The 22884-nt window shown below is 30.6% G+C and overlaps 4 long non-coding RNA genes across 4 annotated transcripts; all 4 read right to left on the bottom strand.

Annotated features, from left to right (window-relative positions):
* Positions 1-7444: 7444 nt before the first annotated feature.
* On the bottom strand, positions 7445-9562 carry LOC125592412. Its single transcript, XR_007328372.1, has 2 exons — positions 7869-9562; positions 7445-7786 (listed from the first exon to the last, which is right to left on the bottom strand). It is a non-coding gene; the product is annotated as an uncharacterized LOC125592412 (long non-coding RNA).
* A 1304-nt stretch (positions 9563-10866) lies between these two features.
* On the bottom strand, positions 10867-11848 carry LOC125592411. Its single transcript, XR_007328371.1, has 2 exons — positions 11295-11848; positions 10867-11212 (listed from the first exon to the last, which is right to left on the bottom strand). It is a non-coding gene; the product is annotated as an uncharacterized LOC125592411 (long non-coding RNA).
* Positions 11849-14300: 2452 nt separating this feature from the next.
* On the bottom strand, positions 14301-15278 carry LOC111206741. The gene is made up of 2 exons (XR_007328370.1): positions 14725-15278; positions 14301-14642 (listed from the first exon to the last, which is right to left on the bottom strand). It is a non-coding gene; the product is annotated as an uncharacterized LOC111206741 (long non-coding RNA).
* Positions 15279-17723: 2445 nt separating this feature from the next.
* On the bottom strand, positions 17724-18656 carry LOC125592410. Its single transcript, XR_007328369.1, has 2 exons — positions 18152-18656; positions 17724-18069 (listed from the first exon to the last, which is right to left on the bottom strand). It is a non-coding gene; the product is annotated as an uncharacterized LOC125592410 (long non-coding RNA).
* Positions 18657-22884: the final 4228 nt, after the last annotated feature.

Below are 22884 nucleotides of genomic sequence, written 5' to 3'. Positions count from 1 at the left end.
TAATCAATTAAGAACTCAAAGCAACATGAAAATGAAAAGCGAAATCGAGTTGTGATAAAAAAAAAACCAAATTGAAAAAAATTCTCAATCCCTAAATCATCTCAAATCCTGTTCCAAACTCGTTGATCACAGACAATTGTGTTCTATTTCATGTTTAAACATTTGTTTCATGCATATTTGATCAATGAATCAACACGGAAATAAGAAATTCACAAAACCCAAAAAATTGCTCAAGAACACGATTTCAGAATCTGGAGATTCGCGGAGTATACCTGTCTTAGGGTGAAGACGAGTGTAGGAATCAGGTAGAGCTCGAAAAATCAAGTGGAATAGAGCCCAAAATTGTTCAAATCGGATGATTACAGAGAGAGAAAGGGGGGGATTATAGGGGAAATCGGAGGGGATGAGAGTTCTAAGGTTTAGATCCAAAAAAGGTCGGGTTTTGCCTTATAATTCTGTTTTCCGAACACGCATCGATCGATGCGTTTTTGTTCTATAACGCATCGATCGATGCGTTTATAAAAAAACATACAAGATTTTCCGAGGACATTCCGAGGAACAATTGAGATTCTCGATCGATCGAGCGATGGGATACTCTCATCGATCGATCACATTCTTACGGCCCGGGCCATCTTAGTAATCGATCGATGCTTTTTTGTTCTATAACGAATCGATCGATGCGTTTTTAAAAAAACATACAAGATTTTCCGAGGACATTCCGAGGAACAATTCAGATTCTCGATCGATGGATGGGATACTCTCATCGATCGATCACATTCTTACGGCCCGGGCCATCTTAGTAATCGATCGATGCTTTTTTGTTCTATAACGAATCGATCGATGCGTTTTTAAAAAAACATACAAGATTTTCCGAGGACATTCCGAGGAACAATTCAGATTCTCGATCGATCGATGGGATACTCTCATCGATCGATCACAATCTTACGGCCCGGTCCATCTTAGTAATCGATCGATTTGTTTTTGTTCAAAAACGCATCGATCGATGCGTTTTTTTTAAAAAAATTACGTTTTGAAACCCCAAACACTAGTTCGTCGGAATTTCCTCGGAATATTCCGAAGAAATTCCGAGGAAGAAGAGGGTTTCCTCGGAGTTCCCTCGGAATAATCCGAGGAAATTCCGAGGAAATAGGGTTTTTAAACCGAAAACAACGTTTTGCCGTTTGAATAACACCTATATAACCCTTATTAAGTGCCTTACGTTCATTATGAAGGCAAAAATTTGTTCCTTACCGTATAATTAACACTTTTCCGATTGTATGAACGAAATCTCGCAACATAAGAGAAACACTTATACCTTTTAATGAACGGTAAAGGGAATACTTTCAATTAGTTTTGAAATTTGTTATTTCATGGTTTATGCTCATCTATACAAAGAATCCTCAATGGTATGCATTACAATTGTATAAGAAATAAAATACGACAAAAAAAATTGATGTTTTGAAACCCCAAACACTAGTTCTTCGGTATTTCCTCGAAATATTCCGAGGAAATTCCGACGGATATTTTACTATCTGTCGGAATTTCCTCGGAATATTTTCATTTTACCGGGCAAAAATTTTGTGAAAATTGAAATTAGAATTCCGACGGAATTCCGACGGACGGATAATGTCCGTCGGACCCTAGGTTTTATAACCACAAGCCCCTTCTTCTTCCCCATTTCTCTCTTCTTCCTCTGCGCGACTCCTCTCTTTCTCTCCGGCGATTTCCCCCTGAAATCCGACGATATCTCCGGCGATCTCCCTCTTCTCAAATCATGTAAGGACCCTATCCCACTCTCTTAGGTTCTATTTGTTAGGTTTTTGTGTAGTTTTGATAGATTTTTGTTAGGGTGATTGGTTAGGATTGTGATTTGGTTGTATAATAGGTTTAGAATTGTGATTTTGTTGAATAATTTGTTTTGTTGAATTGATTTAGAATTTTTTTATAATTTTTTTATTTTTTGTATTTATAAAATCGATTTTTGTATATAAAATCGATTTTTGTATTTTACAAAACGATTTTTCTATATAAATTCGATTTTTTGGATTTTACAAAAAAATATTTCTATATAAATTCGATTTTTTGGATTTTACAAAACATTTTAAATATCTATAAAACTTTTTTTGTGATTAAATACTATTATTTGGGATTTAAAAATATTTTTAATATATATATATTATTAAAACTATTTTTTTGTAATTATTAAACAATTTTTATTTATTAAAACTATTTTTTGTTTATTAGAACTATTTTTATATATTTATTAAAAAAATTTAATATATATAAATCTTTTTCTGTGATTAAATTATTTAAGATTTTTTTTTAATAAAAAAATTAATTTATATATTTCTGTATTTATTAAATATATTTTTTTAATTTACAGGTCTCATGATGATCAGACCCGGTCTCGACAGCGTCGTGGTACGGGGAGCCAGTCTCGGGATTCCAGCCATTTTCAGGATTCCCCTTCGCCCCACAGCTCCAACCATACATCTCCCTCTGCTGCACCCGCTCATGCTCCTCTCGCTCCCGCTGCTGCATCCGCTCCTGTTCCTCCGGGTCCTCCGGGAGTAATGAGGGTTGCGGAGTTGGTTCAACAGCCCGGTCGTGACCATCTTCCGTATCTCACTCCGTATCCACATGGATGGGGTCAAACATGGTAATTAAACATTTTTTTTCTTTAAATTTGGATTCATTATTAATCGTTTGTTCTTTTAATAAGGTTCAACCGATCCGGGAACGGGATCAGCGCATGGATCAACCGTATGATGTACTCGGCCCTCGACAGTGGACATCCGACTTTCACTCACTTCCCAACCGACAAGCAGGTTCTGTGGTTTCGTCAGTTTGCGGTAAGTATTCTAATTTTTTACTTATATTTTTAATCTTTAATATAAATTTTCTACTAATTGTGTTTTTTTTCTGCAAGAGTTCAACTGGAATTCCGATGAGACGCTCTTTATCTATCACCACTTCGTCCATAAAGTAATGGACAACTATGGGAAGCAGATCCACGAGTGGAAGAAGAAGTGGGAAATCAATAAGGTTCGGTTTAATTTATTAAATAATTTTTTAATTTATTAAACTATTTTTTAATTTATTAAACTTTTTCTTTTTTTTTTTAATTAAAAGGTCCCAAAGTCGATGAACGACACGGTCTGGAAGGAGTTGTGTGCGCATTGGGATAAGGAGGAGACGAAAGAAACTTCTTCCACCAACTCCACCAACCGCAGGAGCGACCGTAAAGGGAAGGGCATCTACAAGCATAACTTGGGTGCTCAATCTATTGCCACTCTCGGAGATCGCATGGTAAGTTCAACCGCTTTTTCTTCAATTATTTGAGTTTCAGAATTTAAATTTATTGTGCATTTCTTCTAATTTCTAATGTTTCTTTAATTTTATGTTTTTTTTCAAAGCGGAAGAAAATGATGGCGAGCCGGTTGATGATCTCGCCCTAATGAGGAGGGCGTATACCAACAATTAGACCGGCCAGATTGATGAAGGTCTTGTGAGGGACGTGGTCGACCTGGTCCAAACTCAGGTGGTAGACGAAGTGTCTCAGCTTCAAACCGAGGATGACGCTTCGACGGCTTCGACCAACTTGTCCCGGTTTCGAATCGTTGAATCCGTAAGTTCTTTTTCTTAAAAGTTCAATTCATTTATTTCTTGGTTTAAATTTCTAAATTTGGCTTTTTTCTATTCAGTCGGTTCCAAAGAAGAAGGGACGTTTGGTCGGTTTGGGTCGTCGCACCCGGTCGGTTCCTCCTTCTTCTGCACCACCGCCCTTTGTTGATCCAGAAGTACTTACGGCTCAGTTGAAGGACAAAGATGATCGTATATCTTTGTTGGAGACCCAGATGGCGGCTCAACAGGCGGGCTATGAGGCACAGAGGAGGCTGAACCAGCAAATGATGGAGATGATGCAGAGGATGTACCCGAACGAGGTGTTCCCGGACGTGCCAGACCCGTAGTTTTTTTTTTTCCCCCAAACTCGGAATGTTTTATTTTTATTTGTGAAACTTTGAATATTAATTAATATGATTTCAATTTTACTTTTAATTTCATATTTTCGAATTTAAATTTCAGAAATTTTATTTTTTCAAAAAAAATAATATTTTTTACATTCCGAGGAAATTAATTATATTTTTCACTAGATCGATCGATGCGTTTTTGAACAAAAACGCATCGATCGATCCGTTTTTTTTTAAAACGTTCGGAATATACCGAGGGACATTTCCCTCGGAATTTTCCGAGGGACAGCTCCCTCAGAAAATTCCGAGGAACGGATCCCTCGGAATATACCGAGGGAATAGTTCCTCGGAATAAACCGAATAAAAAGTCCGTCGGTATACTCCTATCGATCGATGTATATATGTCCAAACACGCATCGATCAATGAACTTCCGAGGAATTATCCCGACGAAGTTCTCCCTCGGTATATTCCGAGGACTTTTCCGACAAACTAGGGATCCTCGGAATTTCCTCGGAAATTTATTTCCTCGGAAATTTATTTCCTCGGAATTCCGTCGGAAAATTCCGAGGGATTTCCGAGGAAAAAAAGAAATTCCGAGGAATTATATCCGACGACGTGTTTCGTCGGAATTTCGTCGGAATAACGATATTCCGACGAAATTCCGACGATTTTTTCCCTCAGAATCTTTGATGTTTTCTTGTAGTGTTTAGAGCGTGGTTAGTTGTAAGAATCGTTTGCAACATTGAACTTCTGAATCTCTGAGGTGATTTTTGAAATATTTGGTCTCATGCGACATTACTACATTGGCCTAGTTTATTTTTCATCATCGAAAGATTTTTGTCTAGGCTTTGTGTTAAAATTTTGATTTTTTTCAATTCAAAATTTTTTGTTTGATTTTTCACTTGACTGAGTTTTATATTATTTATGTTCGGTGTTGTTACTGGTTGTCCAAATCGTTTTCTTTTCTTGCAAGAACCAACACCGACGGTGATGTTAGTGCGAGAGCAGCTTTAAACTTTTTTTTTATGTTTACTATGGAAACTAAATGATAATTGTAAGTTTTTATAATAATGTTTATTCATTAAATGGTTTTACAATTTTGCAACACTTCAATATTTATCGATTGTAAAATAATAAATACAAATATTAGTCTCTTAAATATATCACCGTGGTTAAGAGTTAACGTATTACATCTCATTTTAATTATTTTTAAGACTTCATATGCACAAAATGAAATTAAGTTTTGCGGCTGACATAAATCACCAAAACCAAACAGGCAACATCGATTGTATAAGTGGATTAGGTTTTCTGCTCTCGATTTGTTTACTATTGACTCTCCATAAGTGATTTCATTTTCTATCTCTATAAAATTGTGCTTTCATTCTCTTATATGTTTCATTGATGGATGATCTCACTCAAATTACCGTAAGGAGTGATTTTATTCTCTCAAATAAGAGGTTCAATTCTAGTACTTAGGGATCAAATCCACAAGGAGCTAGGAAACCTAATAAATCTAATTGGATTTGTTAAGTAAGGTGGTTTAATGATTTAAATGTAAAATTGCATTTTGTTGAGCAAGTAATTGCTTGATTGATTGATTGAGGTTTTGGTGCTTAAAAGGAAATAGCTAGATTTAGGGTTTTAATTCGGGAGACTTGGAATTATAATCCTACAGATGTCTAATGAGTTGCATCCATGATAATGTAGAGCTCAACACTTATAAACGAACCACTAGGCTCTCGCTTTCTAGGTTCGTCTATTAACCAGTACTATCGGTCGATGATTCCATATGAATATCGATCGATACACTATTCGAAACGTCAACCGATTATTCTATTTGAATATCGATCGACGCTACTGGTCAAGCGTTAATGTGCGGGTTGAATGTGCTCACTAAGCTCACTAGATCAGCTCTCGCCTTACTCTAGCAAGAATCTTATCTCAATTAGAATGGTTTCATGATGAGATTAAAGCTATCGCTTATATCTAACATTCCTATGGCAAGTTCTAGGTATCTAATCTATAATCAGACATTAATGACAATCCTAATGATTATTATCACAACTCAGCAATCTATAGTTGGGGCTAATCCCTCATAACCTATTTAAACCCTAAAATCTAACAAAGAAACTACTCAGACATGGCCAAACAATTCATAACAACAATAAGGTAAGAAAACTTCATTAGAATAGTAAATAAATATCAAAGGAGTTCCAATCACAAATATAACTTTGGATCATCTCTCCAATCTATCAAAATCCTAGAAAACCTTTGCTGTGAAAATAGTAAAACAAGAAAAGCACACTTTGCCTCTAACATTGTGACAAATCCTATATAATTAGGTTAAAACTCGTCAGGGTAATCTTGTAAATTGGTGAAGCTTGAACTTCAAGTCGGCTGTGACCAAACGAGCTTTCTGCGCGCTTCGCTGTCGATCAATGTTCTGATGTGAACATCGATCGATTATTCCTCTTCAATATCGACTGATGGTCGAGCTCGATGGTCATCTCGGGTGTTTGCTCCAAATATCTCCAAAAATGCTCCAAAATCATCACTTATCTCCAAATCACTCCTGATCCTATAAATATACTAAATAGACTTTATAATATAATAATTAATAGGTAAAACACTGATAAACCATGAATGAAAGTGAGTCAAATTCATGGTCTATCAATGAATTTAGTTTCTTTTTTTAAATTCTTCTATGAATTCGGTGAATTACATAAGTGTCAATTTAAAAAGATGGATATATGTAAAAATTAGTTTCACTCCAGATACACATCTAAGAATCAAAATTTTGAAGAAAATCACTGGCAAACTCTATTAACATGCTAGTGTTCAAATCTAATATATCAAGCTATTATAAAATATATAAGTGCAGACTCGAAATATAAATGTATGTCTAGTATATATTCACCAATTCGGTCTAAAAATCTTCTAATTCTACAACAACAAAACAAATTATTTATTTTATTAGTCTACGCCTTTTGAGGTTTAGTTACTTAAGAGGGATGTATTGAACTAGATATTTTAGGAGATTGTTTTTTTCCGGGGGGGGGGGGGGGGGGGTTTCAAGTTATTTGGGTCATTTTGGTAAGAATTTAAAAGTAAAAATGAAAATATATTGGTGATTTTGTGTGACTCTTTTCTAAAATTGCAGAGTACTCTGGGTAATTTACATCGGCAAATGAGCAAACGTGAATTAAAAAAATATTTGATGACAAATTTTTTGTAGCAATAGGCAAATAACCTTGAGCGTCCACTCTTCTCACAACTTTAACTCAACTCTTCCCCTCGCAACTTTGACATAGAACTGATGCCTTCAGTGGTGACCTCATCACATTCTTACTTGTTTGCTCATGAATTTTTTAGTGATCTCAAGAGATTCATTGTTGCTGAGCTTAGGACATATGGATCTTTCTATCCATCCACTCATTTTTGCAACACGTTTGTTTGTCTGCAGTTGTGTTAATGATCAAACAAGAAATTTTCTTTTTGGACAAATCTTAAACAAGAACATTTAGGTTCTGAAATAACAAAGGAAGAAGACCAAATCAATCAATAGTCTAGAGACATGTTTATATAGAGAAAACAACTCATCTATCAAAGATTCAGAAGGCTGATAAAGTAAAGTGGTCTTGGTCCATCCCATATATCATCCTTACGCTGCATGTCTCTGTTGATTTGTCTGAGACAATAGCTCATCGGTTGCAAGCTTGGTGACACCTCCCACTGTAGCATTAAGAAGAATGGGCTGGTCTGTCACATGAACATGAAGGGTTTCCAAACAACAATACTGGTTACACAAGTTTCACTACGATTCATCAACAGAACCCAGTTCCAGAATTAGAACAGAGACCTTTACAATGTATTATGTGTCAATTAATCATTGGTACCTCAAGAAAATCAGTGAGATCACGTCCAATTTGAAGGGGTGACACCACTGGGAGCTAAAACACTTTTCAGAATGAAAACAATTGAGAAGAAGAAGAAGAATTAGATTGAAATTTTATCATAAGAAGAAGTGAAAATTTTTGTGCAGAATGAAAGTTATCGAACAAAATCTGGGTTGTTCTATTGCCATAGCTTTTATCTACTGCGTTTTCTCCTAGGCGTCTGATTGACGGCGGCGGTCCTCTCGCCGGAGTGGTCTCTCGGGCTTCAGTGATCATCTCTGAAATTCTTTTTCTGTAATGGTTTTTAATTAAAGTTTCTCCAAATAACACCAATAGAGGTAGGCCTGGGACGGATCGGATATCCGGACAATTTTAATGTATCAAGATCCGGATTCTTATCTGACGGATCCATAATTTTATTATCCTTATCCGGATCCGGAGTTCTCGGATATCCGGGTGTCGGATATCCTTCTAAAAATTGTAATATCCGGCGGATATCCGGATCCGAATTTGGATCTTTAAAATAAATAAAATAATAATAATAATATATATTAAATATTAAAAATAATTTAAAAATAAAAAATATATAATGTTTTTAATTATTTCTATGTATAATATTACAAAATTTACATAAAATTTACATATGCTATTATAAAAATAAAAATATATTAAATAAAGTTAGTTTTTATATATAGATATTATTATTTTTGAAATAGTTATTAATAAAACTTATGGATCCGGATATCCGGACTAAAAAATCAAGATATCCGGATCCGGATCCGGTTTTGACGGATCCAGCATTTTATTATCCGGATCCAGATTCGGTCCCTCCGGATATCCGGATTTTCGGATCGGATCCGGATCGAATCTCGGATCGAATCCGGATCTCGGATAAAAATCCCAGACCTAAATAGAGGTGTGATTTCGTATGAATTAATTTCAACAAGAAATGGATGCAAAATATTCTGAAATCCTGTTTACAATTTTTTTGCTTAAAATACTATTTAGGTTTGAATAACACTAGATTTGAGAGCTTTTATAAATTAGTGATCGAATAGCAGGGAATTTGGAACTGTTTGTAGTGACTTTACATAAATTCCACAATCAATAACACATGATTTGAATTTTCTTTCTTAAAATCATTAGTTGAATAACAGTGAATCTAGTTAAAAACTCAAAATCTCCTAAAAATTTTAGTTCAATACACCCTCTAAGAATATACAGATAAAAAATATATATAATAATTTGTCATTCTAATATATGTAAACTATGTATAAACTAAGAAATGTTTGATTTATTAAATGATAAACCAGAAAAGAATAGTTCAAATATCTTATTTTTACAATTATAATAGTTAGATAGGATATTAAGGAGAAACAAATATTAGACGAATGATTAAATCTCTCATTCTTCAAACAAACTCAAAAGAATGTGATTGAAATCTTGTCATGATATTTCATTAAAAGCATGTTAGGAATTAAATCAAGACTAAATTATCTAATCTGAATAAAATAATATATAGTGCTTTCAATATAAAAAAATCACTTCGATTTGAATAAGTGTATTTTTGGGATTGTGAGGACCAAATAAGAATTTAAAAACCACCTATTTAAAAATAATTTGTATGCATAAAAGTATATACATTAGAGTAAGCACATAAATCAAAATCAATACTTTTAATGATATGGTATAAATTAAAATTTAGTGATATTGACATAGAAACATAGTATATTTTAATATAAATATTTATTATTGATACTTCTTACTCATATGATTTTTTAACATTTGTATATTTGCTGTAATAAAAAATTTAAATTGTTAATCACAAAACTTTTAATGTGAGATTTTTCAATACAAATTTCAAAATTAAAATATTAAGAACTCAATAATTTTTCACTGCAAATTTTGAAATTAACATATTTTATATAGTATATAATTTATTTCAAATGATATTAATATATATATATATATAAAATATTAAAATCTATTAATGAGACTTCATATTCATATGATTTATTAGGGCTGGACATTTTATCCGATACCCAAACCAGTATATGAATCCAATCCGAAAATTTGAACCGAAATAGTAAAATACCCGAACGGTTATTAAATTTAGAGAGACTCGATATCCTAACCCAAACGGATAATATTTGAACCCGAATGGATATCCAAAGATAACCAAACATAAGTATACTTAACCTTATATTTCTAGTTTAGTTTTCTCATTTTATTCAAAATATTTATATTAATGATGCATATTGCTCAAAATTAGATAATATACATATAGTTATGAACAAAATCAGTTGCTACTCACTTAAAATACATATCAAGCACTTGTTTCTTGCATTAACAAAAGTTGTATCTAAAATTTCAAAACAATAGCCAAATTAGTGTATTTCTATTTTGAAAGTTTTATCTTCAAACCTATTAATAGTTTAATATTTTAGAAATTAGAAAACCAGTTAAGTTAAAAGTATATTTTAAATACAAAAAACCTAATCAATGAGTTATTTATTTATTTTATTTTCAAAATTTAAATATCTGAACCCGAATATAAAATACTTGAACCCGAATTTAAATATCTGAACCCGAATATAAAATATCAAGATATTTGGGTCATTTTGGTAGAATTTAAAAGTAAAAATGAAAATATATTGGTGATTTTGTGTGACTCTTTTCTAAAATTGCAGAGTACTCTGGGTAATTTACATTGGCAAATGAGCAAACGTGAATTAAAAAAATATTTGATGACAAATTTTTTGTAGCAATAGGCAAATAACCTTGAGCGTCCACTCTTCTCACAACTTTAACTCAACTCTTCCCCTCGCAACTTTGACATAGAACTGATGCCTTCAGTGGTGACCTCATCACATTCTTACTTGTTTGCTCATGAATTTTTTAGTGATCTCAAGAGATTCATTGTTGCTGAGCTTAGGACATATGGATCTTTCTATCCATCCACTCATTTTTGCAACACGTTTGTTTGTCTGCAGTTGTGTTAATGATCAAACAAGAAATTTTTTTTTTGCTAAAATCTTAAACAAGAACATTTAGGTTCTGAAATAACAAAGGAAGAAGACCAAATCAATCAATAGTCTAGAGACATGTTTATATAGAGAAAACAACTCATCTATCAAAGATTCAGAAGGCTGATAAAGTAAAGTGGTCTTGGTCCATCCCATATATCATCCTTACGCTGCATGTCTCTGTTGATTTGTCTGAGACAATAGCTCATCGGTTGCAAGCTTGGTGACACCTCCCACTGTAGCATTAAGAAGAATGGGCTGGTCTGTCACATGAACATGAAGGGTTTCCAAACAACAATACTGGTTACACAAGTTTCACTACGATTCATCAACAGAACCCAGTTCCAGAATTAGAACAGAGACCTTTACAATGTATTATGTGTCAATTAATCATTGGTACCTCAAGAAAATCAGTGAGATCACCTCCAATTTGAAGGGGTGACACCACTGGGAGCTAAAACACTTTTCAGAATGAAAACAATTGAGAAGAAGAAGAAGAATTAGATTGAAATTTTATCATAAGAAGAAGTGAAAATTTTTGTGCAGAATGAAAGTTATCGAACAAAATCTGGGTTGTTCTATTGCCATAGCTTTTATCTACTGCGTTTTCTCCTAGGCGTCTGATTGACGGCGGCGGTCCTCTCGCCGGAGTGGTCTCTCGGGCTTCAGTGATCATCTCTGAAATTCTTTTTCTGTAATGGTTTTTAATTAAAGTTTCTCCAAATAACACCAATAGAGGTAGGCCTGGGACGGATCGGATATCCGGACAATTTTAATGTATCAAGATCCGGATTCTTATCTGACGGATCCATAATTTTATTATCCTTATCCGGATCCGGAGTTCTCGGATATCCGGGTGTCGGATATCCTTCTAAAAATTGTAATATCCGGCGGATATCCGGATCCGAATTTGGATCTTTAAAATAAATAAAATAATAATAATAATATATATTAAATATTAAAAATAATTTAAAAATAAAAAATATATAATGTTTTTAATTATTTCTATGTATAATATTACAAAATTTACATAAAATTTACATATGCTATTATAAAAATAAAAATATATTAAATAAAGTTAGTTTTTATATATAGATATTATTATTTTTGAAATAGTTATTAATAAAACTTATGGATCCGGATATCCGGACTAAAAAATCAAGATATCCGGATCCGGATCCGGTTTTGACGGATCCAACATTTTATTATCCGGATCCAGATTCGGTCCCTCCGGATATCCGGATTTTCGGATCGGATCCGGATCGAATCTCGGATCGAATCCGGATCTCGGATAAAAATCCCAGACCTAAATAGAGGTGTGATTTCGTATGAATTAATTTCAACAAGAAATGGATGCAAAATATTCTGAAATCCTGTTTACAATTTTTTTGCTTAAAATACTATTTAGGTTTGAATAACACTAGATTTGAGAGCTTTTATAAATTAGTGATCGAATAGCAAGGAATTTGGAACTGTTTTTAGTGACTTTACATAAATTCCACAATCAATAACACATGATTTGAATTTTCTTTCTTAAAATCATTAGTTGAATAACAGTGAATCTAGTTAAAAACTCAAAATCTCCTAAAAATTTTAGTTCAATACACCCTCTAAGAATATACAGATAAAAAATATATATAATAATTTGTCATTCTAATATATGTAAACTATGTATAAACTAAGAAATGTTTGATTTATTAAATGATAAACCAGAAAAGAATAGTTCAAATATCTTATTTTTACAATTATAATAGTTAGATAGGATATTAAGGAGAAACAAATATTAGACGAATGATTAAATCTCTCATTCTTCAAACAAACTCAAAAGAATGTGATTGAAATCTTGTCATGATATTTCATTAAAAGCATGTTAGGAATTAAATCAAGACTAAATTATCTAATCTGAATAAAATAATATATAGTGCTTTCAATATAAAAAAATCACTTCGATTTGAATAAGTGTATTTTTGGGATTGTGAGGACCAAATAAGAAATTAAAAACCACCTATTTAAAAATAATTTGTATGCATAAAAGTATATACATTAGAGTAAGCACATAAATCAAAATCAATACTTTTAATGATATGGTATAAATTAAAATTTAGTGATATTGACATAGAAACATAGTATATTTTAATATAAATATTTATTATTGATACTTCTTACTCATATGATTTTTTAACATTTGTATATTTGCTGTAATAAAAAATTTAAATTGTTAATCACAAAACTTTTAATGTGAGATTTTTCAATACAAATTTCAAAATTAAAATATTAAGAACTCAATAATTTTTCACTGCAAATTTTGAAATTAACATATTTTATATAGTATATAATTTATTTCAAATGATATTAATATATATATATATATATATAAAATATTAAAATCTATTAATGAGACTTCATATTCATATGATTTATTAGGGCTGGACATTTTATCCGATACCCAAACCAGTATATGAATCCAATCCGAAAATTTGAACCGAAATAGTAAAATACCCGAACGGTTATTAAATTTAGAGAGACTCGATATCCTAACCCAAACGGATAATATTTGAACCCGAATGGATATCCAAAGATAACCAAACATAAGTATACTTAACCTTATATTTCTAGTTTAGTTTTCTCATTTTATTCAAAATATTTATATTAATGATGCATATTGCTCAAAATTAGATAATATACATATAGTTATGAACAAAATCAGTTGCTACTCACTTAAAATACATATCAAGCACTTGTTTCTTGCATTAACAAAAGTTGTATCTAAAATTTCAAAACAATAGCCAAATTAGTGTATTTCTATTTTGAAAGTTTTATCTTCAAACCTATTAATAGTTTAATATTTTAGAAATTAGAAAACCAGTTAAGTTAAAAGTATATTTTAAATACAAAAAACCTAATCAATGAGTTATTTATTTATTTTATTTTCAAAATTTAAATATCTGAACCCGAATATAAAATACTTGAACCCGAATTTAAATATCTGAACCCGAATATAAAATATCAAGATATTTGGGTCATTTTGGTAGAATTTAAAAGTAAAAATGAAAATATATTGGTGATTTTGTGTGACTCTTTTCTAAAATTGCAGAGTACTCTGGGTAATTTACATTGGCAAATGAGCAAACGTGAATTAAAAAAATATTTGATGACAAATTTTTTGTAGCAATAGGCAAATAACCTTGAGCGTCCACTCTTCTCACAACTTTAACTCAACTCTTCCCCTCGCAACTTTGACATAGAACTGATGCCTTCAGTGGTGACCTCATCACATTCTTACTTGTTTGCTCATGAATTTTTTAGTGATCTCAAGAGATTCATTGTTGCTGAGCTTAGGACATATGGATCTTTCTATCCATCCACTCATTTTTGCAACACGTTTGTTTGTCTGCAGTTGTGTTAATGATCAAACAAGAAATTTTCTTTTTGGACAAATCTTAAACAAGAACATTTAGGTTCTGAAATAACAAAGGAAGAAGACCAAATCAATCAATAGTCTAGAGACATGTTTATATAGAGAAAACAACTCATCTATCAAAGATTCAGAAGGCTGATAAAGTAAAGTGGTCTTGGTCCATCCCATATATCATCCTTACGCTGCATGTCTCTGTTGATTTGTCTGAGACAATAGCTCATCGGTTGCAAGCTTGGTGACACCTCCCACTGTAGCATTAAGAAGAATGGGCTGGTCTGTCACATGAACATGAAGGGTTTCCAAACAACAATACTGGTTACACAAGTTTCACTACGATTCATCAACAGAACCCAGTTCCAGAATTAGAACAGAGACCTTTACAATGTATTATGTGTCAATTAATCATTGGTACCTCAAGAAAATCAGTGAGATCACCTCCAATTTGAAGGGGTGACACCACTGGGAGCTAAAACACTTTTCAGAATGAAAACAATTGAGAAGAAGAAGAAGAATTAGATTGAAATTTTATCATAAGAAGAAGTGAAAATTTTTGTGCAGAATGAAAGTTATCGAACAAAATCTGGGTTGTTCTATTGCCATAGCTTTTATCTACTGCGTTTTCTCCTAGGCGTCTGATTGACGGCGGCGGTCCTCTCGCCGGAGTGGTCTCTCGGGCTTCAGTGATCATCTCTGAAATTCTTTTTCTGTAATGGTTTTTAATTAAAGTTTCTCCAAATAACACCAATAGAGGTAGGCCTGGGACGGATCGGATATCCGGACAATTTTAATGTATCAAGATCCGGATTCTTATCTGACGGATCCATAATTTTATTATCCTTATCCGGATCCGGAGTTCTCGGATATCCGGGTGTCGGATATCCTTCTAAAAATTGTAATATCCGGCGGATATCCGGATCCGAATTTGGATCTTTAAAATAAATAAAATAATAATAATAATATATATTAAATATTAAAAATAATTTAAAAATAAAAAATATATAATGTTTTTAATTATTTCTATGTATAATATTACAAAATTTACATAAAATTTACATATGCTATTATAAAAATAAAAATATATTAAATAAAGTTAGTTTTTATATATAGATATTATTATTTTTGAAATAGTTATTAATAAAACTTATGGATCCGGATATCCGGACTAAAAAATCAAGATATCCGGATCCGGATCCGGTTTTGACGGATCCAACATTTTATTATCCGGATCCAGATTCGGTCCCTCCGGATATCCGGATTTTCGGATCGGATCCGGATCGAATCTCGGATCGAATCCGGATCTCGGATAAAAATCCCAGACCTAAATAGAGGTGTGATTTCGTATGAATTAATTTCAACAAGAAATGGATGCAAAATATTCTGAAATCCTGTTTACAATTTTTTTGCTTAAAATACTATTTAGGTTTGAATAACACTAGATTTGAGAGCTTTTATAAATTAGTGATCGAATAGCAGGGAATTTGGAACTGTTTTTAGTGACTTTACATAAATTCCACAATCAATAACACATGATTTGAATTTTCTTTCTTAAAATCATTAGTTGAATAACAGTGAATCTAGTTAAAAACTCAAAATCTCCTAAAAATTTTAGTTCAATACACCCTCTAAGAATATACAGATAAAAAATATATATAATAATTTGTCATTCTAATATATGTAAACTATGTATAAACTAAGAAATGTTTGATTTATTAAATGATAAACCAGAAAAGAATAGTTCAAATATCTTATTTTTACAATTATAATAGTTAGATAGGATATTAAGGAGAAACAAATATTAGACGAATGATTAAATCTCTCATTCTTCAAACAAACTCAAAAGAATGTGATTGAAATCTTGTCATGATATTTCATTAAAAGCATGTTAGGAATTAAATCAAGACTAAATTATCTAATCTGAATAAAATAATATATAGTGCTTTCAATATAAAAAAATCACTTCGATTTGAATAAGTGTATTTTTGGGATTGTGAGGACCAAATAAGAAATTAAAAACCACCTATTTAAAAATAATTTGTATGCATAAAAGTATATACATTAGAGTAAGCACATAAATCAAAATCAATACTTTTAATGATATGGTATAAATTAAAATTTAGTGATATTGACATAGAAACATAGTATATTTTAATATAAATATTTATTATTGATACTTCTTACTCATATGATTTTTTAACATTTGTATATTTGCTGTAATAAAAAATTTAAATTGTTAATCACAAAACTTTTAATGTGAGATTTTTCAATACAAATTTCAAAATTAAAATATTAAGAACTCAATAATTTTTCACTGCAAATTTTGAAATTAACATATTTTATATAGTATATAATTTATTTCAAATGATATTAATATATATATATATATATAAAATATTAAAATCTATTAATGAGACTTCATATTCATATGATTTATTAGGGCTGGACATTTTATCCGATACCCAAACCAGTATATGAATCCAATCCGAAAATTTGAACCGAAATAGTAAAATACCCGAACGGTTATTAAATTTAGAGAGACTCGATATCCTAACCCAAACGGATAATATTTGAACCCGAATGGATATCCAAAGATAACCAAACATAAGTATACTTAACCTTATATTTCTAGTTTAGTTTTCTCATTTTATTCAAAATATTTATATTAATGATGCATATTGCTCAAAATTAGATAATATACATATAGTTATGAACAAAATCAGTTGCTACTCACTTAAAATACATATCAAGCACTTGTTTCTTGCATTAACAAAAGTTGTATCTAAAATTTCAAAACAATAGCCAAATTAGTGTATTTCTATTTTGAAAGTTTTATCTTCAAACCTATTAATAGTTTAATATTTTAGAAATTAGAAAACCAGTTAAGTTAAAAGTATATTTTAAATACAAAAAACCTAATCAATGAGTTATTTATTTATTTTATTTTCAAAATTTAAATATCTGAACCCGAATATAAAATACTTGAACCCGAATTTAAATATCTGAACCCGAATATAAAATATCAAGATATTTGGGTCATTTTGGTAGAATTTAAAAGTAAAAATGAAAATTATTGGTGATTTTGTGTGACTCTTTTCTAAAATTGCAGAGTACTCTGGGTAATTTACATTGGCAAATGAGCAAACGTGAATTAAAAAAATATTTGATGACAAATTTTTTGTAGCAATAGGCAAATAACCTTGAGCGTCCACTCTTCTCACAACTTTAACTCAACTCTTCCCCTCGCAACTTTGACATAGAACTGATGCCTTCAGTGGTGACCTCATCACATTCTTACTTGTTTGCTCATGAATTTTTTAGTGATCTCAAGAGATTCATTGTTGCTGAGCTTAGGACATATGGATCTTTCTATCCATCCACTCATTTTTGCAACACGTTTGTTTGTCTGCAGTTGTGTTAATGATCAAACAAGAAATTTTTTTTTTGCTAAAATCTTAAACAAGAACATTTAGGTTCTGAAATAACAAAGGAAGAAGACCAAATCAATCAATAGTCTAGAGACATGTTTATATAGAGAAAACAACTCATCTATCAAAGATTCAGAAGGCTGATAAAGTAAAGTGGTCTTGGTCCATCCCATATATCATCCTTACGCTGCATGTCTCTGTTGATTTGTCTGAGACAATAGCTCATCGGTTGCAAGCTTGGTGACACCTCCCACTGTAGCATTAAGAAGAATGGGCTGGTCTGTCACATGAACATGAAGGGTTTCCAAACAACAATACTGGTTACACAAGTTTCACTACGATTCATCAACAGAACCCAGTTCCAGAATTAGAACAGAGACCTTTACAATGTATTATGTGTCAATTAATCATTGGTACCTCAAGAAAATCAGTGAGATCACCTCCAATTTGAAGGGGTGACACCACTGGGAGCTAAAACACTTTTCAGAATGAAAACAATTGAGAAGAAGAAGAAGAATTAGATTGAAATTTTATCATAAGAAGAAGTGAAAATTTTTGTGCAGAATGAAAGTTATCGAACAAAATCTGGGTTGTTCTATTGCCATAGCTTTTATCTACTGCGTTTTCTCCTAGGCGTCTGATTGACGGCGGCGGTCCTCTCGCCGGAGTGGTCTCTCGGGCTTCAGTGATCATCTCTGAAATTCTTTTTCTGTAATGGTTTTTAATTAAAGTTTCTCCAAATAACACCAATAGAGGTAGGCCTGGGACGGATCGGATATCCGGACAATTTTAATGTATCCAGATCCGGATTCTTATCTGACGGATCCATAATTTTATTATCCTTATCCGGATCCGGAGTTCTCGGATATCCGGGTGTCGGATATCCTTCTAAAAATTGTAATATCCGGCGGATATCCGGATCCGAATTTGGATCTTTAAAATAAATAAAATAATAATAATAATATACATTAAATATTAAAAATAATTTAAAAATAAAAAATATATAATGTTTTTAATTATTTCTATGTATAATATTACAAAATTTACATAAAATTTACATATGCTATTATAAAAATAAAAATATATTAAATAAAGTTAGTTTTTATATATAGATATTATTATTTTTGAAATAGTTATTAATAAAACTTATGGATCCGGATATCCGGACTAAAAAATCAAGATATCCGGATCCGGATCCGGTTTTGACGGATCCAACATTTTATTATCCGGATCCAGATTCGGTCCCTCCGGATATCCGAATTTTCGGATCGGATCCGGATCGAATCTCGGATCGAATCCGGATCTCGGATAAAAATCCCAGACCTAAATAGATGTGTGATTTCGTATGAATTAATTTCAACAAGAAATGGATGCAAAATATTCTGAAATCCTGTTTACAATTTTTTTGCTTAAAATACTATTTAGGTTTGAATAACACTAGATTTGAGAGCTTTTATAAATTAGTGATCGAATAGCAAGGAATTTGGAACTGTTTTTAGTGACTTTACATAAATTCCACAATCAATAACACATGATTTGAATTTTCTTTCTTAAAATCATTAGTTGAATAACAGTGAATCTAGTTAAAAACTCAAAATCTCCTAAAAATTTTAGTTCAATACACCCTCTAAGAATATACAGATAAAAAATATATATAATAATTTGTCATTCTAATATATGTAAACTATGTATAAACTAAGAAATGTTTGATTTATTAAATGATAAACCAGAAAAAAATAGTTCAAATATCTTATTTTTACAATTATAATAGTTAGATAGGATATTAAGGAGAAACAAATATTAGACGAATGATTAAATCTCTCATTCTTCAAACAAACTCAAAAGAATGTGATTGAAATCTTGTCATGATATTTCATTAAAAGCATGTTAGGAATTAAATCAAGACTAAATTATCTAATCTGAATAAAATAATATATAGTGCTTTCAATATAAAAAATCACTTCGATTTGAATAAGTGTATTTTTGGGATTGTGAGGACCAAATAAGAAATTAAAAACCACCTATTTAAAAATAATTTGTATGCATAAAAGTATATACATTAGAGTAAGCACATAAATCAAAATCAATACTTTTAATGATATGGTATAAATTAAAATTTAGTGATATTGACATAGAAACATAGTATATTTTAATATAAATATTTATTAATGATACTTCTTACTCATATGATTTTTTAACATTTGTATATTTGCTGTAATAAAAAATTTAAATTGTTAATCACAAAACTTTTAATGTGAGATTTTTCAATACAAATTTCAAAATTAAAATATTAAGAACTCAATAATTTTTCACTGCAAATTTTGAAATTAACATATTTTATATAGTATATAATTTATTTCAAATGATATTAATATATATATATATATATATATATATAAAATATTAAAATCTATTAATGAGACTTCATATTCATATGATTTATTAGGGCTGAACATTTTATCCGATACCCAAACCAGTATATGAATCCAATCCGAAAATTTGAACCGAAATAGTAAAATACCCGAACGGTTATTAAATTTAGAGAGACTCGATATCCTAACCCAAACGGATAATATTTGAACCCGAATGGATATCCCAAGATAACCAAACATAAGTATACTTAACCTTATATTTCTAGTTTAGTTTTCTCATTTTATTCAAAATATTTATATTAATGATGCATATTGCTCAAAATTAGATAATATACATATAGTTATGAACAAAATCAGTTGCTACTCACTTAAAATACATATCAAGCACTTGTTTCTTGCATTAACAAAAGTTGTATCTAAAATTTCAAAACAATAGCCAAATTAGTGTATTTCTATTTTGAAAGTTTTATCTTCAAACCTATTAATAGTTTAATATTTTAGAAATTAGAAAACCAGTTAAGTTAAAAGTATATTTTAAATACAAAAAACCTAATCAATGAGTTATTTATTTATTTTATTTTTAAAATTTAAATATCTGAACCCGAATATAAAATACTTGAACCCGACCCGAAGTGTAGAAATACCCGAAGTGTAGAAATACCCAAACATTTTCTATCCTTTTATACTGAAATACCCGAACGGTTTCTATATTTTTGTACAAAAATACCCGAAAATATTAAATGTCCTATACGAACCCGAACGGGTATCCGAACGCCCACTCCTACGATATATGATCATTTGTATCTTGCTTGAACAAAAAAAATTAAACCATTGATCACAAAATTTTCAATGTGAGACTTTTACCTTTTTAGTAATTTATAGTCATTTTTAAAAATTCAAAATATAACATATAAGAAAAAATCTAAAATTTTTTATTATATGCTTAAAGTAATTTTTTTAATTTCATTTAATAATATAAAATTAAACAAAAAAGAGAGAAGATACAAAATTGTTATCAAATATGTATGATTTATAATCATTAATTGTCGTATATATGTTAATCATATTAGGTAATTCCGTAGCTTTTATTTAAGGAAATAAAAAATATTCTTTTGTATCCTACTAATTAATTTGATAGTAGTTTAATAAAAACTAGATGATAACCCACACGCATGCGCGTGGTGAGTTCTTATAATAATGTTTGTTTATGAAATAATTTTAACATTTTGCAACACTACATTCTTTATCGATTATAAAATGATGAATACAAATGTTGGTCTCTTAAATATATCATCGTCGTTGAAGAGTTAACGTATTACATCTCATTTTAATATTTTTAAGACTTCATATGCACAAAACGAAATTAAGTTTTGTGGCTGATACAAATCACCAAATATAGGAAACATCGATTGTATAATGACGAAAGAGGGTTTTCTGCTCTCGATTAGTTTACTATTGACTCTCTATAAGTGATTTCATTTTCTACCTCTATAGAATTGTGCTTTCGTTCTCGTCTTTGTTTCATTGATATGAGTTAAGTTTCTTTTTTTAACTTCTTTTATGAGTTCAGTAAATTATATAAGTGTCAATTAAAAAAAAATGGACATCTGTAAAAATTAGTTTCACTCCATATACATATCTAAGAATCAAAATTTTGAAAAAAAATCACTGGCAAACTATATTAACAAGTTAGTGTTCAAATCTAATATATCAAGCTGTTATAGAATATATATTCATCAGGTCGGTCTAAAAATCATCTAATTAGAACAACAAAACAAATGATTTATTTCACCAATTCGGGTAATATCTCAATCCGAACGGGTAATATCCGAACCCGAATGGATATCCGAAGATAACCAAACATAAGTATACTTAACTCTATATTTCTAGTTGATTTCTCACATTTTATTCAAAATATTTATATTAATGATTCTTATTGCTCAAAATTAGATAATATACATATAATTATTGACAAAATCATTTGCTACTCACTTAAAATACATATCAAGTTCTTGTTTCTTGCATTAACAAAAGTTACATCTAAAATTTTAAAACAACAACTAAATTAGTGTCTTTCTATTTTTAAAGTTTTATCTCCAAACCTATTAATAGTTTAATCTTTTAACTTTTTTTTTTAAATTAAAATATATTAAAATACAAAAAACTTAAACAATGAATAATTTATTTATTTTTTCTTCAAAAATTAAATATCCAAACCCGACCCAAAATATTTGAACCCGAACATAAAATACCTGAACCCGACTCGGAGTGTAGAAATTTCCGAACGGGTTCTATACCTTTATACTGAAATATCCGATACAAATCCGATCGTGTATCCGAACGTCCACCCCTATGATATATGATCATTTGTATCTTGCTTAAACAAAAAAAGATAAACCATTGATCATAAATTTTTTTAATGTGAGACTTTTACCATTTTTAGTAATTTATAGTCATTTTAAAAAATTCAAAATATAACATATAAAAAAAAATCTAATTGTTTTTATTATATGCTTAATGTGATTGTTTAATGAGAGAATTAGGTCAATATACCCAAAAGCATCCAATATTAACTTTCTACCCACATGCGCTAAAAATCATTAGTTCTCTGTAGCAAAATAAAATTACTTACCGAAAACACCCCTTGCATGTTTCCACGTAATAAGAGAGAGGATCATAATAGGTTTGTAGCAGGGTATATGTTTATGTGGATCAACATATTTTTGTAAGAATTCTAAGAATCATCATCGTGATGACACTTAGCTATATAAACATGTT

The sequence above is a fragment of the Brassica napus genome, chromosome C9 (genome assembly GCF_020379485.1).
Source record: "Brassica napus cultivar Da-Ae chromosome C9, Da-Ae, whole genome shotgun sequence".
NCBI classification, from domain to species: Eukaryota; Viridiplantae; Streptophyta; class Magnoliopsida; order Brassicales; family Brassicaceae; genus Brassica; species Brassica napus.
This window is presented reverse-complemented; position numbering and strand designations above follow the sequence as displayed.